Source organism: Pantherophis guttatus, chromosome 6 (assembly GCF_059756535.1).
Source record: "Pantherophis guttatus breed Tessera chromosome 6, ASM5975653v1, whole genome shotgun sequence".
NCBI lineage: Eukaryota > Metazoa > Chordata > Lepidosauria > Squamata > Colubridae > Pantherophis > Pantherophis guttatus.
Window position 1 is genome coordinate 73,750,466 of NC_142068.1, and position 20,945 is coordinate 73,771,410.

Here is a 20,945-nt window from a genome sequence, read left to right on the forward strand (position 1 = left end):
ATCAAAATCTGCAACCTGGTCTTATATTTTATTTTCCCCTCCAAAAGAGGCATTAGATCTTATTTTTCAGGGGTGTCTTCCATTGTTTCACCTCGCCCAGCAAGGAAAGGGAAGGCTTCTGATCAGTGGTGGGATTCAGCCAGTTCTATTTGGGAGAACCGGTTGTTAACTTTCTAAGCAGTTCGGAGAACCAGTTGTTGGAAGAAATCTTATTTTATTTTTTCCCACTTTACAGGGCTAATCCTGTAAGGAAGGCAGCAGGGAAACATTCTGGTGCTGTTTCTAGCCTGATCTTTATTGCCCTCTTTACAGAAACTGCCTCTCTGGTTAACTCTTATTATATTGTAACATGTGAGTGATGTTGAGTTGGGCACGCCCACACACTCACATGCCCATCGAGCCATGACTACCCAGCTGGTCATTGGGGTAGAGAACCGGTTGTTAAATTATTTGAATTCCACCACTGCTTCTGATGGTGAAATGGAGGTTGGGGGTGCGCTGCACATGGGCCAGCCAGGTGAGGCAGATGTTGGGGTGTGGGAGGCCTTGCTGCAACTGTCCTAAGGTAAGTGGATGCAGGGCACTTGGGGCAGCTCTACCCCACATCCCTACCCTAACTTGATTTTTACATGTGCACCTCGCCCCTTCTTGTGCAACCAGGTACAATGGAGTGGGCAAGGTCTTAGCTAGGGCTTATTTTGGGGGTAGGGTTTATATTGAGTGCACATGTAAAAATCAAGATAGGGCTTATTTTTGGGATAGGTCTTATTTTTAGGGAAACACGGTATTTATATTTAGAACTTGGCAGCATTTCCTGAAATGAGACCTCCCTCCCATTTGTGATAATTAGCTATGTAATTAAATTTTAATCAGGAAAGGCACATTTTTAATTTGGACCCTATGCTGCAATGCCCACAAGTATTTGATATGGGTTCACCCACATATTTCTGATATGGCTTTACTTGTATATCTTGTTTAGCTAATCTCCAGGTTATCGATCTCTTCTGAAGAGCAGAGATGGATAACATCATATTTCTCCATATACTTCCTAGCCCACAGAAAAAGTAGGCCTTGGGGTTTTTTTTTTCCTTCTAGCTATGATTCAAAAGTAATGCTTTCTGGTCCAGCTGCTTTGAGACCTTCAGAGTGAATCCTTTCAAGAATTCCATTCTAATATAGCCCCAGCTATGATTAGCTGCATTGCTTGCAATGTCCTGTTGCCTTGGCTAACCGCTATTCTGCGTAGCTACAGTATTTCCCCCTGGGCTGCCAGGTTGTTTATATTTCTTCTCCTTTTCTCGATTGTTTTAAAATTTACAATTTCAAAAATGCAAAATAACTGGTCGTTCTTGTTTACCCGATGCAAGTGAGACAAGCAACTCAGGTTTTTTTTTAGTGAAATAGTTGCTAAATGAAAGTCACGATGATGATAATGTTTCCAATTTTACTTCAGCTTTCATTTGCTTTATAGCATCAATAAGATGTGATGCTAAACAGATGAGTGAATCTAAATAGCAGGAGAGAATTCCAGAACTCAGGAGGAAGCTAAGTAAAAGGGCAAATCTACGGTAATAGCCCATTTTTCCCCACTCCCCTCAGGTTTGGGAATGTTTCATTCTGGAGCTGAGATAATCAGCAAGAAGGGAATTAAAGTTTGTACTTATATTCATTGGAGAGGAAGGGATTACAAGAGAGTAAACAGCCACACACATTAAAAAAAAACAATGAAATAGCAAAGCTGCTTGCCTAGCAAACTTGTTATGAGCCATGAGCAGCTTAGGAAGCAAAAGCCTTTAGTGTGAAATTGATTACGGTCTGGTCAGTTTCAGGCAGCAGCTGCATAACCTTCTAATCAACTAATTAAGGTCACAGACCTGAGCTTGTTAACGTCCTGAGTTTTAGCACTTTTTAGAGAAGTGTTGAAAGGCAGAGAAAAGCAGCTAAAAAAAAAGACAGCTTGTTTAGGCAACCTTTCTGTTCTGTGAGGTGGGAGAGGAAAATTAAAAACTGGGTCAGGCACAGAATAATGCCTATGTGCTGTTATGGCAAAGAGGTGACTGAGAAGAGGAAAAATGCTGCATCAGTAGTAAATATGAGCACTTGTTGAGCTGCGGTGGTGCAGTGGTTAGAATGCAGTACTGCAGGCTGCTTCTGCTGACTGCCTGCTACCAGCAGTTTGGCAGTTCAAATCTCACCAGGCTCAAGGTTGACTCAGCCTTCCATCCTTCCGAGGTTGGTAAAATGAGGACCCATATTGTTGGGGACAATATGCTGACTTTGTAAACCGCTTAGAGAGGGCTGTAAAGCACTGTGAAGCGGTATATAAGTCTAAGTGCTATTGCTATTGTTGCTAAATTACCTTTTAAATCACTGTCAAAACTGAATGGTTGCGGTCGAAAGCAGTCACTAAATGAGGACTACCTCTGTAAATACTTTTTTTTTAAAAAAAATAGCGGTTTATCAGGTTCAGTTCATCAAGACAGCAATATTACAATGTTAAATAAAATGGGGAAAAAATCAAGAGATCACATAAGGTTAAGATAGCACATGCAGGAAGACAGAGGGAGGATATCTATGAGTGAAGGCAAACAATCCCTAAAAAGAAAGGCCACACACCAGGATACACAAAGGCCATCCATTCATGATAGACTTCCTTGCACATGTAAGAAGAAAAAATTCCTTCTTACCTGTGCAATTCTTCTTACCAATTTCTTCTTACCAATCACTGTTCTGTATTGGTCTTAATACAGATGATCCCATTGTCAAAACACAGCAATCCATGCTCTGAAGTTGGCTTAATAGCCTGGAAGACAAGCAATTTAGACTGCTGTGTGGAAATGCCCTATGTCTGTGATGGCGAACATATGGCACACGTGCCAGAGGTGCAAAGCAACATCCTCTCTGTGGGCATGTGAGCCGTTGCTCCAGTTCAGCTCCACCACACATGCGCACGCGCCTCCCGCCAGTCAGCTGGTCTTTGGGTCTCTGCCGTGCATGAGCAGGGGCAGGGGTGAAATCTACTTACCTTCCTTACCGGTTCAGAAGTGCACACACCGTGCATGCGCAGAAGGTAAAGAACACATTACTTCCTGGTTAGAACCAGGAAGTAATGACACCAAGGCGGGTGGGCGGAGCTTCACTCCATCATCGCTACCGGATTGCCGAACGACCTGCCACAATCACTACCGGATCGCCTGATCCGATTCAAACCGGGAGCATTTCACCCCTGCGCGGGAGGGTAGGACACGTGCAGGGGGGCACATGTGCATGCGTGGGGGCAGGGCACTTGCATAAGTGCCATGCACACATTGCATTTTGGGGGTTTGGGCACACACGCATGCATTCACATATGCACACATGCGCTTTGGGCACTCGATCCAGAAAAGGTTAGTCATCACTGCCCTATGTTCTTTTTTTTTTTTTTAATTGAAAAAGTTTTACAAATACAAATTTTCCCATTTTCCCCCTCTTTCCCTCCCTAACCCTCCCTAACCCTCCCCTCCCCCCATGACTTCCCCAAGATGAAATCCAAGTCCAAATCATATTGTATCATACTTTACCGCCCATCTATTCTACCCCCTGTGTACTATACATTTCTACATGACATTCAACTATTCTACCCCCTGTGTACTATACATTTCTACACCACATTCAGCTAAAAGCTATCTGATACTTCCTAGTTTGATATTTATTCTGCACATAATCTATCCATTTCTTCCGCTCCCATGCATAGGTCTCTTGAGTCCGGTCTTTTAAGTATGCTGATATCTTCGCCATATCAAGATAACTGCCCTATGTTCTTTGTTATAGCTCAAATACACCACAAAGTCCTAAGATCCTGAATACAAATGGAAGAGCAGAGATGATAGGCAGTGTTCTAAGTGTAATAATTTACTTTCCACTGGCATAAAAAAATATGCTTCCATTAATAGGAGAGAGATCTTTTTTTTTTCTTCTGTTGATAGAACAGGTATCCAATCAGTATTGAGGGTGTGGGACAGAACAAGGTATCCGGAAGGAACAACCTACTGTATATTCAAAATAAATATATTGGTTTCAAACGTTTGAGTTCTTCTTTTTGGCTGCTCCTAGAACTACAGTTTAAATAATCGAGGACAATTTGATAGTTAGCTAATGTGCACAATACTCAGAAGCAAAAGAACACCAATTAGTTCTTAATTACTTAGTTTTTAATGCTAAGAAGGAGCTAAGAAATTTGATAAATATATAGAAACTCAGAATGCAGGAGAAAATATCTTTAACTTAGTCAGTGTATCTACAGGTAATCCTTGACTGACAACTATTCATTTAGTGACTGTTTGAAGTTACAACGGCATTAAAAAAAGTGATTTATGACCGTTTTTCACACTTATGACCATTGCAGCATCCCCACGGTCATGTAATCAAAATTCGGACACTTGGTAACTGGCATGTATTTATGTCAGTTGCAGGGTCCTGGGTCATGTGATCCCCTTTTGTGACCTTTTGACAAGCAAATGCCAGAGTCAATTGTGTTAGTACCTTAACAATTGTGATTCATTTAACAACTGTGGCAAGAAAGGTCATACAATGGCATGTAGCCCTCATCTGCCCAAAGAGTCTAAAACCACATAATCATTTAACAACTGTCTTGCTTAGCAATGGAATTTTTGGGCTCGTTTGTGGTCGTAAGTCGAGGACTACCTGTATTACTATTCGCAGGGGAACGCATGCTTTGTTATGACCCGCCTCGGAGGGAAAGGAGTCCAAAAGTCCTCCATTTATTAAAATAATGTAGAAATGCACCTAATACTTTTATTAAGGACTGATCCATACTTTAGAATTGTCAAATAATATTAAGTTTGGAACTTAGATTATACTGAGTCAGTGCCTCCGGCCAAGTAAGGAAATTAAAAATATAACCAACTATTCAAATCTAACATTAATAGTCTGCATCAGAATAACTTACATTAATCAGGCCCAAGGCTGAGAGCCATAAATCTTGTTTGAATTGACCTACAGTCACAGAACAAATTGATTACTGGGCTCTAATGGCAGAGTGCCTTTTTGTGTTTCGTTCCACCCTTCCATATTTTCATAAAAAAATGTCGCTGTAATTTTGTATAGCCTAAGATATCTTTCTTTCGATATCTTAGGCTTTACAATCAGTAGAATTTACCCCTCAGTAGCACATATTTACACACTGATTACTTTTTTTTTTCAAATTCCGTTTGATTTATTCCCAAGGAATAAAAATCAGAACTATTCTGTTTTTAACATTACATACAGTATATCAGTGTGAACAGTTTTGCAGAAATTAAATCTGGGCAGGTAAAACTAAATCCAGTAAAGATGTCTGCTCATAAATGTTTTGGTTCTTTCTATGTAAAGTGCTCTGCTCAGTCAGAAGATAAAAATAAGTAAAAGGCAATATCTGTGACTACCAGACTTTTCGGAGTATAAGATGCACCCCCGCCCCTAAAAGTGGGTGGAAATATCTGTGCGTCTTATACACTGAATGTTGCCGAAGCCCCGTCCACCTGCCGGCCCCCACCCTTCAGCCATTTTTGGCCTCCGCGCATCGCGTTTTCGGCCTCTGCATGCTCCATTTTAGATCTGTTCCAGGTTGCGGTGATCGCCACAGCACATCGCCGCCGATCGCCACCTCCGAGCATCACATTTTCAGCCTCCGCGCATTGCATTTTCAGCCTCTGCACACCCCAGTTTTGGCCTCCATGCATCACATTTTCGCTGGTTCCAGATGGTGGGGATTGGCAGCGACAGGCATCCCTGCCGTCTGGAACCAGCCGAAAATGCGACATGAGGAGGCCAAAAGCGTGACACACAGAGGCCAAAAATGCAATGTGCGGAGGCAGCAATTGCTTGTTGTGGCAATACCCGGAGCCTGGAACAGCTGATTAACTGTATTCCGGGAGGCCGATCCAACCGCCGATCAGCTGCTTATGCTGAATCAGGCTGCGATAACTTGCTGAAGCTGACCAGGCTGTTTGCTGCAAGGATGCTAACCAGATGAATACTGATGGATGCTGGTAGGCAGAGGTAGAATTTTGTTTCCCTTGTTTTCCTCCCCAAAAACTAATGTGCGTCTTATACTCCAAAGCGTCTTATACTCTGAAAAATATGGTATATAAAAACTGTTGAGGATATGAATGTCATGCCTTAGAGAGGCCGTGTCTAACAGCAGAATGTTAATGTATCCTCCCAACAGTTAATAATGTAATTTAAATTCTGTGTAATAAAGGAACAGAAAAGTGTAGTGTCAGAGTCAAAGAAAATTAGAGGGAAATAGTCAAGTTTGCAGAGAAGGCCAGCAGAAGCTTGAAATGGAGGAAAGTTCATGTGTATATACTCAGCTGGGTATTTTCCTATGTAAACCAAGATTTTAAAATGCAGTCATAGCTCAGTGAAATACATCCACTAGTTCTAGGCTATTGCTCAGCAAACAAGCAGTTTGCTGCCTTTTGGAAGACTAATACCAAAGGAATATACATAAAGAAATGAGGAGAAATACACATAAAGCGCCTATGATAAGAGAAGAAAACAAATACTTGACCTCTACGAGGAGGAAACATGTGATGAGGGTGTGGCTAACTGATGAGGACTCATTAGTCCGAAATAGATCTATATTAGTCTCCCAAAAGGCAGCAAACTGCTTGCTTGCTGACCAATAGCCTAGAACTAGTGGATGTGATTTCACTGAGCTATGGCTGCATTTTAAAATCTTGGTTTACGTAGGAAAATACCCGGCTGAGGAGAAAAACACATAAAGGGCCTACGATAAGAGAAGAAAACACACACACACACACACACACACACACACACACACACACACTGTGTGTTTACAGAGACACCTGGTCTAGCCCAACATGTGGGAGTGGGCATTCTGCTCCCTTTCACCTTTCAGCTCCAATCCAGGAGCCCTCAAGCAGTCGCATTCACGACAAACCATTTTTTATAACAAATTTATATTTGTTATAGACTAGTATAGATCTAGAGACTAGTATAGATCTATTTCAAGCTTTTTAGCTTTCATCAGCTAGCCATACCCTTACTTGGCTCAGAAGATTAATTCAACTGCCTAACATGCAGGAAGCCCAAGTTCGAATCCAAGTAAGGGCATGGCTAGCTGATGAAAGCTAAAAAGCTTGAAATAGATCTATACTAGTCTCCCTTTATTTCTTTATCAGCAAAATATAAATTTATCTATCTATCTATCTATCTATCTATCTATCTATCTATCTATCTATCTATCATCTATCTATCTATCATCTATCTATCTACACACACAAACACACACACACACACACACACACATACACACACTATCTTTTTAAAGCTCTGTTTCATCCAATACTCCAAAATAAAGCAACCCCAACCAGTAAAAATTCAATAGTATAAAATGTGAAATCATTTAAAACTTGAACAGCAGAACAAAAATCAATAGCAAAGCTACAAGCTTCAATTAAACTACTAAACCAGTGGGACGGAAGAGCAACACTGAAAGCCTTAATTTGAGATGGAGAAGAATATCCCTAGCTTATTGTGTTACATCTGTTCGAGTGAAATTATACTTTATTGTTTTGCCGTCCTAAACAGGTTCCCAAGTGCCAGGTCATGTTGTTACACATATTTCTTTTTCATACGTGTATTGAGCAGCCAGGTGACAAGAATATTTGTCCTCAAGTTGTTCAGATATTAATCTATCAAGATTTAGTTCAGAGTCTTCAGACAAGACATGAAGGCCGGCAAAGAAAGAACAAATGATTTTTTTCCATGTAGCACAGAAACCAGTATCAAATACAAGCACCAAATCTTAAAACCTTTGACTGCTAAACTTATTTTGCAACCAATGCATTTGGAATAACAGTTTAGAAATGATATGTTTGATGTTCTATTGAAAGCATCCAAGCTTTCATGCTAAAATGGACAACATTGGGAAATCCAAATAATTTGGTTATAGAGTATTTGGGCAGATGATTGCTAGATAACCTTGTTTCCCCTCCATTGATAGATACCATATTTTTTGGAGTATAAGACACATCTTCCCCCCCTCTAAAAGGGGGTGAATATTTGGGAGCGTCTTATACATCGAATGTAGCCCTACCCACCCACTGGCCTCTCCCTCCCAGCAATTTACCTCCTTGCAGAAAGCAGCAAGAAGAAACAGCCCATTTCAGCTTCAGCACAGCCTAATTAGCACAAGTTGATTGTCCCTTGGATTGGCCTCCCAACTCTCAGCTGTTTCAGGTTGCAGGGATTGCCATTGCCTATTGCTGCGCAGGCCTCCGCTGCTTGCTTCAAGGAGGTAAATTGCTGGAAGCATTTTTTTTTTCTTGTGCTAATCAAGCTATGCTGAAAACAAAAATGAAAGTAAAGCAGGGTGTTTGCTGTTTGCTGCAATGAGGCAAAATTGCTGGGAGGCAGAGGTAGAGACAGATTTCTTTTTCTTGTTTTCCTCACCAGGTGGTGCGTCTTATAATCAGGAGTGTTGCAATATTTTCAGGATCAGACTCAATAAAGATAATAGGAGTTAAAGCTTTAAATATATTTCTTTTTAATTATGATAGGCATTCTATATTCACTGAATATTCAAGGTAGAAGCGACGAGAATGGTGAGGGTGGCTCCTTATATATACAAGGGGTGGAGCTAGGAATGGGAGTGGTAAGTTATGAATACATTAAAGTCCAAAGAATAAGTTAACCTCTGATGTTCCATATATACATTATTTACACATTGGAGAATAAGGCATTTACATCTGACAAATCCCCCTCTAAATGCCGGTTCGTTACACAACACCAATTACATTCTGATTCAGGACAATATAATACATATAATTTAGAAGTTAAATATTTGTGTTGTTTAGAAGGTAAGGGTTTTGTTAATATGTCAGCTAATTGTTCAGAAGTATCGCAATGTATTGCTTTAATGAATCCGTCTTGAGACAGTTGTCTCACATGCTTAAACTTTATATCAATATGCCTGGACCTTTGTCCAATTGCATCGGATCTGGATATTTCAATGGCCGCTTTATTGTCTTCATGCATAATAAATGGTAAGGTGGGTTTCTTCCAAACATCAGTGATCAGATCATTGAACCATACAAGGTTATTTGCAGCTTTGGACAAACAAACATATTCCGCTTCTGTAGTAGAAGTGGCTACTAGTTCTTGTTTACCAGTATACCAGTAAACTGGACAATCATTCAATAGAAAAACATAACCAGAAGTACTCTTTCTGCATGATGTATCACCAGCCCAATCTGCATCAGCATAACAAGTAATTTTTGGTTCTCTGTCATTATTGGGTTCCAACATTAAACAAAAATCTAATGTACCCTTCAGATATCTTAGAATTCTTTTGACAGCTTCCCAATGATACAAGGTTGGTTTACTAACATATCTTGACAATAGATTGAGAGGTAATGCAATATCTGGCCTAGTCCAATTAGATATATAAAGGAGTGAACCTATAATTGATCTGTAAAATGTGTTGTCTTTAAACTCAGGGGAAGATTCATCAGTGTTTCTAAGAAAATCAGTTTGCATAGGGGTGTCACAGGTTTTAGCATTATTTAAGTTACATTTGTTTAGGAGTTCGATGATTTTATCTTTCTGTGTAAGTTTGAATCCCCTTTTAGTTTTGTTAATTTGCACACCAAGGTATTTATTCACTTTACCCAGAGATTTCAGTGAGAAGTGTTCATTTAACTTATTTACAAAGATTTCCCTGCTCTCTTTATGCTTTCCAATGTATAAAATATCGTCCACGTAAATTAATACAAATTCAATATGATCATTACTCTTTTTTACAAAGAAACAGTTATCAGCAGTGGTGGCGTTGAAATCCATGGTCTTAAGTACTTTTACCAAGCAATCGTACCATCTTTTGCCGGATTGCTTTAATCCGTACAGACTCTTATTTAATAACCAAATTTCGTTCTTATTAGTGTATTGACTGTGTGGTGCTCTTACATATATTTCCTTATCTAATTTTGCATGTAAGTATGCGGTCTGTATGTCATATTGGAATACGTCCAGATTGAGTGCAGATGCTACTACAAGGGCTGTTTTGACACTCTCTGTTCTCACTGTGGGTGAATATGTATCAGTATAGTCTTCTGGATATTTTTGTGCATAGCCTTGTGCAACTAGTCTAGCCTTGTATAAGGTATTGCCTCCTTCTAAGTTCTTAATTTTATAAATCCACCTGGTACCTATAATTGTTTTATCCTTAGGTGCGATTGCAGGTGTGAATACATTTAATCCTTGTAAACTTTCCATCTCTTTTTCCATAGCTAGTTCCCATTTTTCTCTTTCTTCATGTGGAAGTTTCAATACTTCTTCATATGTATTAGGTGTTATTTGTTCTCCATTCATATGCATTATGTAATCTTTGTATTTATTTGGTATTTGGTTTCTATTGTTTCTAATAGTTCTTTCAGGCTTGCTATGGTTATCATGCAAATATCTAGCTTCCTTTTTTGTTAATGTGTCTGTCTTTATTTTATGCTGACTATTAGTCCAAGTTTTGGTTTTGTTCTTACTTTTGTTAATATTTTGATTTTCTGTTGTTCCTTCCTCGCAAGATATCGTATCTTTACATTTATTAGGAAATATTTCATTAAGGTGCAATTTTGACCAATTGGCCTGTTCATGGAACACAGCTGTTCTGGATACTATAAATTTGTTATTACTATCAATAAATCTGTACCCTTTGGTTCCAGTTTCGTATCCCATGAATCTTAATCTCCTGGATACGTTTTCTCCCTTTCTCCTCAATTGTTTAGGTATGTGTACGTCTGCAGTGACTCCAAATATGTGCATGTGTGATAATTTGGGTTTTCTATTGTACATCACCTCATATGGTGTCTTATTCACAATACTGGACCAGGTTCTATTTTGAGTGTAATTCGAATAATGTAATGCCTCTGACCAAAATTGTTTGCCTAAACCAGCATCCTCTAATGTGCACCTAATCATGGTTTGTAGTGTGGAATTTTTCCTCTCTGCAACTCCATTTTGAAATGCAGAAAAAGGATTGGACGTGAAATGTAACATTCCTCTATCCTTTAACCATTGGGAGAATTCTTTAGACATGAACTCACATCCCCTATCTGTCATAATTTGCTTTATTCTGATATTATGTTGTGTTTCTATACGTTTGTAGAATTCCTTAAATTTCTGAAATGTTTCATCCTTGTGCTTTAATGTGTAAACAAAACCATATCGGCTGTAGTCATCCACTATTGTTAGGAAGTAACGTTTTCTATAGGTAATTGAGGGACTTAATGGACCAACTAAATCCATATGTACCAAATCAAAAATATTGTTAGTTGATCTGTTAGATTTTTTTGGTCTGGGACTGGTTTTTAGTTTGGTGGACTTACATACTGAGCATTCCAAATAATTTTCACAATTTTTTATTTTGACACCTTCTGCGTGTTCAGTCATTTTTTGTACTACAGGAAAGCTTGCATGTCCTAACTTCCTGTGTAAGATGTGAGCACACTCATCATGAATTGGTTTACCTATTTTTGGTTTCTTTTCCTTGTATGTATTTTTGTGATCATGAGTTATTCTACACTCATCATTGTCACTGTTACTGACATTTTCATCATCTGCTTCAATACAATCTTCCATATTTGAATCAATGTTATGTAAACATCTTTCTTTAGTTATCAGATAGGGTAGACCTCCTTTTATCATTACAGTACCTACATTTGTTTTGTTCTTTTCTATAGTTGCTTTCCCCTTTGAGAAAACTATATTGATATCAGATTCTCTGCTTAATTTTATGGCACTTAGTATGTTGTGAGGTATTTCTGGGATTAATAATACCCCCTCTATTTTCCCTAGACCAGGCAAGGTCACATTTCCTTTGCCTAGTACTTGAACCTTATCTTGATTAGCTACCTTTATCACAAACTTATCTTCTATAAATGAAGATAATATACTTTTGTTGTTGGTGGTGTGATTTGTTGCACCAGAATCAATAAGCCAATTGTTATTCTCATCCTGCTGTGTTCTGGTGTTGTCTTGTTTATTTAGCCCATTCAGTGACCCAGATTTCCTCTCTTTTGAATTTTCTCTACCCCCTCTACCTTCTTTGTAATTTGGTGGGCTTCTATATTTGTGTCTATCTGTGGAAGATTGTCTGTAATTATATTTGTTCCTATATTCTGGTCTATGTCTCTCTCTTGAGACTTTGGGGCAGTCTCTTCTACTATGTTCCCTGGATCCACAATTGTAGCATCTAAAGGCCTCATTATGTTTATCTTGAAAGACTACTTTCCTAAAAGGTTTGTGGTCTGTTTGGTTACTGGATCGATTTTTTCTTGAATTGTCTTCTGCTATCAATTTGTTAGATAGACTTTCTATGGATAAATATCCCAAATTAATGGTATCTAAGTGTGACATAAAGCTATCCCATGATGGATCAAGTGAATTGATAATAACACTTTTCATTGTTTGATCTGAAATCACTTCCCCCCTCAATTGTAGCTCAGCTCTTATTTTGTTTAGATTTATCAAATGCTCACTTATAGAAACCCCTGGTTTTACTCTAGAGGAAAAGAAATCCTTAGACATTCTTGTGGTTGTAGCTACGCTATCGCTGTGAAATAGATTAAACATGCATTGAATTATTTCTGATACAGTTAGGTTTGGTTTGATGCTATGATACATTGCAGGAGACACGCTAGATATTATTATGAAAAATGCTCTATGATGTAAACAATCTATTTTTAAAGTCCAAGGTCTTCTTGGAGGGCTAGTTATAAAGAATAGTAAATTTTCTTTCATGAAAATAACCTGAAGCTGTTGATACCACTCTTGTAAATTAATGCCATCAATTCTAAGTTTTGGGAAGTCACTGGGTAAGTTACCTACATTATTCTGTCCATTACTTACAACCTGGGGCAGTCCGTGATCTCTCAAGTGCAGGAAATTACAGAACGGCATTGGGATGCTTGCAATGAGTCTGCGCGGTTCTCTGGCCAGTTCAAGTCCTTCTGGGTCGTCTACGTAGTTTCACACATGCGCGTTGCTCATTTCTTCTTTGGTGGCGTCGTGGAAGGTTCTCTCCCTTTCAGCTCTCTCGATCCGCTCCTCCTCAGATGAGTCGGTCTCTGGCTCGGTTTTTGGGGTTCTGGTGGTGGTGACGGTTCTTTTCTTCTTTTTGTGTGCGTTGGTATTCGATTTTGTCTGTGGTGTAGGGCGAAATCGGCATGGCTCTCTGGGCTCGGGCGTCGTCGCTTTCGAAGTCAGGATGGGAGCGTGCAGGTCTTGAGTCGCCGGTTTGATTTCTTGCTTCTTCGTAGATGTCTTGGTAATTTTCAGTCTTGGCCCAAAAGCAGCAAAAAGCGTTTTCATTGCTGATTTTACTTGAGATTTTGTTAAATCGTCTTCACTTTCTGATTTTGGATCATCTGAAGAGTTTGAGACTTCTTTCTCACTTTCTTCGTCTGATAGTGTTTTTCGCGCCAGAAATTTTGAACTGAGCGTTTTGATTGGCTCTGCTCCATTCTCTTTTGAAGTTCGTTGAAACCAAGATGGCTGCCATTCAAAATTTCGCTCGGGATCACATCTTTTCTTTTTAACAACTATTTTCTCAGTAGTCATCTCACTTACGATTTTTTGATCTTTGGGTTTTTCTTTAATGACGTTTTTCTCTCTCGCTGCTCCGCTGTTCTTCAGCATCTCCTGGAGGTCCGCGATGAGACTTTCATCATTCTTTTGGCTTTTTAGTATCTTTAATATCTCTGACCTGAGTTCGTTATTTTCTATTTCGATTTCTTTCTGGTCATTATTTTCACTCATTAGTTCTTCTTCTTCAGTGGTGTATTCTTCGGATTCTCTCGAAATCGCATTGGTGGATTCGTTGATCATCTCTTGATCAGTTTCTATTTCTTTGCTGTAGGCCCTGGTGTTGGGCCTATCTTTCTTGGACATTTTTAATTACTTATTGAGTCAATTAACCATCCTCTGCTACCAGCTTGTTGCAATATTTTCAGGATCAGACTCAATAAAGATAATAGGAGTTAAACCTTTAAATATATTTCTTTTTAATTATGATAGGCATTCTATATTCACTGAATATTCAAGGTAGAAGCGACGAGAATGGTGAGGGTGGCTCCTTATATATACAAGGGGTGGAGCTAGGAATGGGAGTGGTAAGTTATGAATACATTAAAGTCCAAAGAATAAGTTAACCTCTGATGTTCCATATATACATTATTTACACATTGGAGAATAAGGCATTTACATCTGACAAGGAGCATCTTATACTCCGAAAAATATGGTAACTGTAGATAAATAGGTACATCATCCTTTTATGCCAAATCCAGAAAGCAACAAAAGCAATCTATGCAATAAAATTGACTGGGACACTTCCGGTAGCTCTTTTAATTTTACTTTTAAAAGAATTCCCTTTTATTTTAAAAAAAGCATACAATAACACTAAGTATATTAACTGGAAGCACATCAGAAATCTATAACTAACAGCTATGTTTATATACTGCCTTCAGCCAAAAATCCTTCCTTAGGAAACACAGGATCAACGGCAGAGACCCTCAAGTTTCTAGGTTTTATTATCTCCAAGGATTTGAAATGGACACCTAACATTAGAATCATCATTAAAAAGGCACAACAAAGAATGTTCTTCCTGCGTCAACTCAGAAAGCTCAGATTGCCCAAGGATCTGCTGATACCTTTCTACAGAGGAATTATTGAGTCTGTCATTTGTACAGGTAGTCCTTGATTTACAACTGCAATTCAGTATCTATGATTTATCACTTGCTGTATCTTATGATTGATTGTAACTAGGATCTATGGTATAAGACCTATCAGTTTGTTGTTTGCATGTACACTGAGAGCTTATGTACCGGAGACAATTTCTTACTGCATCTGAACTAATTTAAAGACTTCTTGTGCCAAACTATGCCATGATAGCTGCATTTTAACAGTGTTTCAGTTATGGCTTACCAATCCTAATGTGTTTTGAGAGAATAAAACTTAACCTTAGATCCGGCGGTTGACTTTTTTTGGGGGGTGGGGGAGGTACCATTCATCTGAACGGAGAAAGTAAATGGGAATGAGCAAGCTTTATGTAGCAGTACAGAGTTCATTTACCTTGCGGTTTAATAAACCAAAACACAGCTAGGATGGTGCTGCAGGGAATGTGAAATTGCAATGGATATTAGGAGAAGTCAGCTATCTTGCAAAAGTCTCATTAGGATGCAGAGCCAACTATGCCCTGAATATCTTTTTTTTTTTCCCCAGTGTTCAGTGATGAAAGACAAAGAACATATCAGAGGCTCCATGGGTTTCCAGAGGTCTTCTTGATATTCCCATGGATGGTGTGGAAACAGCAACATTAAATTGTTCCTGCAGACAGCACAAAAGGAAAGGGAACAGGTATGCTACCCACTTCATAAATATGCTCGACCTGCATTGGAGAACCTGCAAAGGCTTTATATGGAAGGTATGAGGTAGTCCATCAACCCTGGCAGAACAAGGGCAATATTTGGTTCCTGAATGTTTTTTTTTTTTTTAATTTCAGCCACAGGTTTTCAAACAGTAAGAAAAAACGACAGTCAACTGCATCAATAAGGTATGCACACAACTTTATCCATAAGAGTTATGAAATATGAAAAAAACAATCACAGAACTATGAACTTGTATAAGATTAATCTCTCTTCCTGACAATGCTGGAAGCCAGAAATATGTGGGAATTAAATTTGTCTCGAAGGCAGGGATCAAGAAGGATTTTGTCCTCTATCTTTCTGAGAACAAATTTGTATATTTTGCTTTCAGCAAATTCTTTTCAGTTCTTCCTTAGGGGGGAAAAAAAAATCTAGTTTCATTTCAAAACTCTATTTTACCCACAAAAAAATGTCCACAAACACAGAAGTTGTTTTCATTGGCAACATTTTCCCCCAGCCCATCTGCAAATAGCATGATACACATCTTTTCAGTAGGAAGCCTGCTGTGTCCCCCAGGGATGATGACATGATACTCTCTTCACCTTGTTAAACAACAGTTTGTGGCAGCACAGACTGGTGGGAAATTGACACTAGTTTGCACACTAAAGGCATCTTGCATGATACACTCTGAAGATCTTTAGATGTCATCACATACAACTGATTTTTAAAAATAGATTCTAGCATTCAGTTTAGCTCATGAATAGAAGAGTTTCTATTGAGAGGCTATGTAGTCTCACAAAGTCATGTAAGTACTGTCAAACTGGGTTGTAGTATGCCTGTTGCCTGCTGGTTGTAGCAGGCTCTAACCCTTCCTTCCTTCCTTCCTTCCTTCCTTCCTTCCTTCCTTCCTTCCTTCCTTCCTTCCTTCCTTCCTTCCTTCCGTTTGTTTTTGCACCATTGGCAGAAACTGGCCTCAAGGGCTAGCAGGAGTATGTACATTTTAATTTTGAATTTCACTCTGTAATCTTTGGGTCAAAGAGATGCAACTAATTCTGTGTTTTCACAGACATTACAAGATTGCAATGAAAGACCACGGAAACCATGTATAGCTATTGCACACTGCTGTAATTCTTGTAAATTGCTTTATAATTATCATCTGCCCAAGTATACTGCAATCCGGATGATGCACACCACTCAGCATCTCCTTACCTGTTTCCTACTATTGTGGCCTTGGAGTGAAGGATGAGAGGAAAAGAGAGAAAATGAGACCTGTAGTTGCTTCCAAGTTCCTATTGCTTCTTGCATGCAGAATATTTAAAATGTTTCAAGAGCTATTCTGACAGAACACTCAAGCTGTTTCAAGTTTCATTCTGCAAATCAAGTCATTTTAACTGTGGTTATTTTTCCTGGCAAGGCAAAGCAAAATAGTTGCCCCAATCTAAATTCTATTTCAGTCTTGCACAGAAGAGGGTCATAACCGTGATATATAATTGCTGTCAATGCTTTGTAATAATTACTAATAGATATCTAAAGCCACCTGACTTCTTGAAGCTGTTTCAGTGATTATCTGTGTTAATTAACACAGCAATTGAAGATCAAAGTTAATTTTTAAACCTGGTCCTGCTTATGACTCTGATGACAAAATTAGCATATTGAGGACTGACTTTCTCTCTCTCTAAGCTAATTCCTTGGGATAGTGTAAGGCTGGGAACATATTTAAACATCAAACTCTACAAAGTGACAGGTTGACCTAGAAAAGGTATGCAACTTCCTGTTCCTCCATATAACTGGAGATATAGTAATGTAAGCAGCACACTGCACACTCTCGATCACCCAAACCACAAAAGGTTCTTTAATGAATATTTGTTTCTGGAATAGTTATCTTTTAATTTGTTTAATATCTTAATATATGTTGTTTTTAATAGTTGTTGTTTTACAGCTCATTATATGCTGCTCAGAAATGCTTTTGTGACATTAAGGGCTATATAAATTTGATAAATAAAATGTTAATTCTCTCACTGACTATTTAGAAAATCACCTCAGAAGTAGAAAAAATTGTATGGGACCAGAAAATTGAGCCTTTTAAACACTATCCCATAGATATATAATAGGCTTTAATTTCTCCTATATTACTAAAAGATGGATGATACTATGAATCATCCTTTCTTTACATGGTTCTATTTCTCAATAAATATGCAGAGTGGCCTACTTTGATGTTGCAGCGTATAAAGTTAATCAAGAACATATGATGAATAAAAACCAATAGATTAAAGAATATATCTTGAATATTGTCGGTTTTGTAATATTATTTGCTCTAGCCTTAGTGGCTTGACATTTTACCCTTTATTTAAATTGCACTTCCGATATTTTTAAAATTTCAAAGTTAACGTTATGGAAAATAGCTCTCTAGCATTGTGATTATTGGATTTATAGCCCTTAATGTTATGTATAATGTAATGGGATATTAGGCAATGTTACGTATTTCATAGTGCACTGTTTTTATAGCCAGTCTTTTATGACAATCTTCATTGTTTCTGTGTTAAGAAACTGGTTTATGGTAACTACATTTGAAATTTAGCTAATTGTAACTGCAACTGAGATATGGCTCTGAATGTTTAAGAAAAATCATTGTACAATCTTGAGGAATGTAAGTGTAACACTCTGCTGCACCTTTTTCTAAGTAGCTTTATGATCTTATTTTGGTCCTTTAATTTTGAATAATTTTATTGGTTACAAGATGAGAAATGTCATTAGGAACAAATCTCTTGAAAATATATAAGATTCATGAGAGCAGACACTCAAAATTAGAAGAAACCTTGGCAAAAAAAAAGTACAGAGTGGGAAGAGGAAACAACACACACTGCATCAGCATGTAGCAAATAATCAGCAAATGACTCAATGAGTGAGATAAATTTTAATCATTCCATAAATAACCCCAAATTTTCTATGTTGGATTGGCATGTGGATCTAGAGCAAATATCCTGTACTGAGTTTGATATAGACTTGGAAGCAAAACATTGTTTGCTGGCACCATATACACAGCTTTCAATATATGAACAGTTATATTAAACTAGAAGAATTAAAAATAATCCTGGAGAAATCAAAATTAAGACTGAAACAAGTTTCCTTTAAAGAACAGATATCAAATAGCAAAGGGTACGAATATTGATAGGTACTGTACTGGCAAAAATATAGGCAAGACACTAGGACCGTGATGGAGAACCTATGGCACACGTCGCCCGTTCCTCTTCCGGGTTTCTGGCGCGCATGCGCACGTGACGATCAGCTGGCCTTTTTGCATGCAGCAGTGTCAGAAACTAGAAGAACTGGTCTTCTCTTTTCCTGCGTGATCATGTGCACCGGCCAGCTGATCGCCGCGCGCACATGGACACCAGAAGGAGTAGCTGGCTGAAACCGGAAGTTCATTTTTGTGCGCGTGCATGAGCTCTGGGCAGCTCCTCTTCTGGGTCGTGGCCCAGATGCACGCGGGGTGCCGAAAAGGTTTGCCATCGCTGCTTTAGGAAAAAAGACAAAATCTGTCTCTTACAGCACAAGCATATATGCAAAATATAGCCCCATCACATTCATGACTTATAGCTGATAACAGATTTAATGGAGGCCATTCCAAAAGCGACTTTTCTAATTCCCTCTCACAACTGTTATGCTATCAAGTGCGCTTGTGTGAACTAGAGATTTGTATATAATCTTTAAGCAGATTATTCAATAGTTATTTCATTTATTTAAAACTTTTACGGTATATAATTTTCCATCTTATACCAAACTCTGGACTGCTTCCAATCAAGAATTGAAACAGAATTAGTAATAAAACAATATTAAAATCATATTAAAACATTGAAACCAATTGTATACTACTAAAAATCTTGTCGTTCATTACCTAAATGAAACTATGCATCATAGCGTAATAATTTTTGAACAAGATATCTCAAATGTGTCCAAAATCCCAAACCTATTATTCCTGTGGATATAAAATTGGGGAAACTCATGGCTGCTTCAGTACTAGTGGCTGCTGTTGTAATCATATGAGCTTCATTTTCAATGTTCCATGACAGTTTCCCAGCCACTTTCACAATCCCTCTCTCCCTCCACACCCAGCAGCAAAGAATCGACTTATCAGGTGACTCTTAAAGAAACAACATCTTAAGGTGCATGAAAAAGGCCTGGATATTTTATTGATTTATGTGTCCCTTTTCTAGCATTCAAACGTGCACGAGTATCTATATCCTATCTTTGTTCAAGAAATCAAGGAACATACATAGTGCTCCATCCTCCTATTTTCCTTCACAACAACCTTGCAAGACTGAAAGCCACCTAGTGAGTTGCTGTGGCTGCAGGTGAGTAGAAACCTGATTTCTGTGGTATCAGTTAAATATATTAGCCATAATACCTTAGTCCTTCACCATCCTGTTTTATTTTTCAACTGCTTCCTACTCTAGACTTGATTCTAGACCACTCCCCTCTTTGGCTGCTGGAGATCAGATAAAGTGGTCTCACTGTAGACATCAGAAATTTATAGAATCCCATTTAAAACTGTCTTTGACAGCATCTTACAATTCAGTGGAAAAGCCAATAGAGATTCTAAACTGTTCTGAAATTATAATTGCAACATACTACATTGTGGTAAAGGGAGACACGGTGGCTCAGTGGCTAAGACACTGAGCTAGTCGATTGAAAGGTCAGCAGTTCAGCGTTTTGAATCCCTGGTGCTGCATAATGGGGTGAGTTCCCGTTACTTGTCCCATCTTCTGCCAACCTAGCAGTTCAAAAGCACGTAAAAAATGCAAGTAGAAAAATAGGGACCTTTGGTAACAGTTTTCCGTGCGCCTTTGGCATTTAGTCATGCCAGCCACATGACCACAGAGACATCTTCGGAGTGCGCTGTCTCTTCGGCTTTGAAACGGAGATGAGCACCGCCCCCTAGAGTCGGAAATGACTAGCTCATATGTGCGAGGGGAACCTTTACCTTTACCTTTTACATTGTGGTAAAAGAATTAAATTAGTAAATTAAATGGGAGGGGTATATGCCCACCCCTGTGCCCAATCACATGATGGCAAAGCACAACAAGCAATCAGCCATTGCCTACTTTGGAACAAATGCCTAAATATGAAATCGCTTGAGAATGGTGGCTGAAAAGCATGAGTAAGCAATCTGGATGCCTGCTGGCTAAGTAGGAATGGCGGCAGGGGTGGGGGGGAGGTACCAGCTGTCAGTAGGTCTTTTGGAAGAAAGAGGGCTTTGTGGAATGTTCCAGAATGGGTGGACTGGGATGCAGTTTTCCTATGGCACCCTTTATTCCCTCTCCTCCCCCTCCCCAAAAGCAGGCAGTTGCAGCAGTCAGCCAAGGAAGAAGAAGATAAAAAAGAGTTTTTTTCAGAGGTCTCCTGACGGTCATGAGGTAAGGAAAAATGTTGCAAGCCTATATTATAGGAGGAAAGAAGAAGGAAGAGAGAATGATTGGAATGCCTACCGGCATAAAAAAGATCAAATGGTTACGGAGGTGTAAA

At 38.8% G+C, this 20,945-nt stretch overlaps 1 protein-coding gene across 8 annotated transcripts in view; it reads right to left on the bottom strand.

Annotated features, from left to right (window-relative positions):
- Positions 1-20,945, bottom strand: part of PCDH15 (protocadherin related 15) — a 716,117-nt gene that overhangs the window by 328,781 nt on the left and 366,391 nt on the right. The gene's annotated exons all lie outside the window — the stretch shown is intronic.